Source organism: Octopus bimaculoides, chromosome 27 (assembly GCF_001194135.2).
Source record: "Octopus bimaculoides isolate UCB-OBI-ISO-001 chromosome 27, ASM119413v2, whole genome shotgun sequence".
In the NCBI taxonomy this organism is placed as follows: domain Eukaryota; kingdom Metazoa; phylum Mollusca; class Cephalopoda; order Octopoda; family Octopodidae; genus Octopus; species Octopus bimaculoides.
In genome coordinates, this window is record NC_069007.1 from 22,053,645 (window position 1) to 22,056,119 (window position 2,475).

The window sequence follows — 2,475 nt, forward strand, 5'->3', positions numbered from 1 at the left end:
TGCGGTCCCATGGTCATTCATGACTGAAGGGGGTCTTTACCCTTTACCCTATCAAACCTTATATTATATAAGGAAATACATTGGATGTCCCTGTAAAAATTTTTAAAAAAATTGTAAGGGACAATAAACAGAGCCTTTGAGCATAATTCTGCCCAATCACAGTCTTCTATGTAGGCCTGCTTCAAAAGGATTGTCTGTAGGTGTGGGTGGGCTGCTACATAACTACTACTACAACACTAATTAACGTTGTAGAAAATATTTAATCTGTTGCTGAAATACAAAGGAATTTGGAGCAACATGTGGGAACTATCGAAACCAGCATTTGTGTGTGTGCTTATATGTATGTATGTATGTATATGCAAGATTGTGTGCATATTTACATACAGTGCACATATGTCTGTATGTGGATACGTGACTGTATTTATTTATGTGTGGGTCTTGCACACCCACACACATTCATTACCAGTAATATGGTGATTATCACTGTAATTATTATGATTTAATCAACCATTCAATAGATAAATTTTGATTATAACAACCAGCCCTGTATACAGCAGCTGGGAAATCAGAGGTCACTGCTGCTATTTAAATAATTCTTGTTTTATTTGACACCTTTTTTTGTTTTTTAATGAATGACAAAATAACTACCAAACATGCCTTCTTCTATAATTTCTGTACCACATCAGCAGTTACCTTTCACAAAAATATTTCAAGTCTAACAGAGTGAGTGTGTGTTGTGCATGCATGTTTTTGTGTGTGTACATACACACACAGAAGAGCTCTTACTACTACTACTACTACTACTACTACTACTACTACTACTACTACTACTACTATTATTATTATTATTATTATTATTATTATCATTCTTTTTTACTGTAGGCACAAGGCCTGGAATTTTGGGGGAGGGGGTACTTGATTTATCGACCCTGAAAGGATGAAAGGCAAAGTTGACCTCGGCGGAATTTGAACTCAGAATGTAAAGACAGATGAAATACTGCTAAGCATTATTATTATTATTATTATCATTATTATTATCATTATTATCATTATTATTATTGCAGTGAGCTGGTAGAACCATTAGCACACCGGGCAAAATGCTTAGTGGCATTTTGTCTGTCTTCATGTTCTGAGCTCAAATTACACCAAAGTCAACTTTGTCTTTCATCCTTTTGGGATCGATAAAATAAGTACCAGTTGTGTACTGGGGGGGGGGCGGTGTAATTGACTTCTTCCCCTCCCAAATTCCAGGCCTTGTGCCTATAATAAAAAGGATTATTATTATTATTATTATTATTTTGGCAATAAGCTTTGTAGCCTTTCATCCCTCTTTATGTTCTGAGTTCAAATTCCGCCGAGGCCAACTTTGCCTTTCATTCTTTTGGGGTTGATGAAACAAGTACCAGCTGTGTACTGGGATCAATGTAATCAACTTTATCCCCTCCCCACAAATTTCAGGCCTTGTGCCTATAATAGCAAGGATTATTATTAGTGGTAGTAGTATTATTAGTTTCAAATTTTGCACAAGGCCAGCAAATTCAGGGGAGAGAGTAAGTTGACTGCATTGACCCCACCCAATGCTCAACTGGTCCTTATTTTATCAACCCCCAAAAAGATGAAAGGCAAAGTTAACCTTTGTTGAATTTAAACTCAGAACATAAAGATGGACGAAATGTTAAGTATTTTGTTTGGCACAATAATAATAATAATTCTGCATGGATCCCTCTCCCTCCTGAATCGCATCAGTTTCGTTTGATCCTGCAGACTTGTAGAACATAGTTTGTTGGTTGGAACAACTGAGTGCAAACCCACAACCCTCAAATCCATTGTTGCAGATAACACCATGTCTCTGTCTAGTTGTTCAACCCACTGTCATTAATCATATACGGTGTACTATGCCAGTCTGAACATGTTATATACACTCTCTCCTTGCTCTACTCTATTCTTGGATGCCTCTTGTTGTTGTTGCATAACTCCAAGTCAATTCTGATAAAAGACCTGTGTCATAGAGGCAATGACTGATATACAAAGCGTGTTATATCTTGCCTCTGTCTATCTCACTGAGGACCAATACTGCAGACTAAACACACAGCGGTTCGTCATTGTAGTTTTTCCCCCCTGGAATATGACAGGAGCTGTTTTCTGCACATTTTCAGTGTTTAATTGCCCCTGAGCATTTGCCACATACAAACTTCCCAGTTAGCCTTCCTTCAATGTATATACATACATACATACATACATACATACATATATATATATATATATAAATGAAAAAATGTATAAACAAGCAACGTAACATATACTGAATGTAAAAACGAACTGGAGACAAACAGAAGGTCCATAATTTTTCATCAGTTATTGACCAATTGGTGCTGTTCAGTTTTGCACCTTTAACAATAAGACTGAGTTCTTCCCAATTGGCAGTACCTGCAAACAAAATTTTTTTTACAGAAAATTGGGGAGATATATATGTAT

At 36.4% G+C, this 2,475-nt stretch overlaps 1 protein-coding gene across 3 annotated transcripts in view; it reads left to right on the forward strand.

Moving 5' to 3' along the window:
• The window catches only part of LOC106870521 (ceramide synthase 5), a 49,444-nt gene that overhangs the window by 28,252 nt on the left and 18,717 nt on the right, over positions 1-2,475 (forward strand). Inside the window, exon 1 of one of the 3 annotated variants that reach the window (XM_052977289.1) lies at positions 917-979. The exons of the other annotated variants lie outside the window; for them this stretch is intronic. The gene's annotated coding sequence lies outside the window, so the exon portion shown is untranslated. Of the gene's footprint in view, positions 1-916; positions 980-2,475 lie in introns of those variants that run through there. 3 annotated transcript variants of the gene reach the window in all.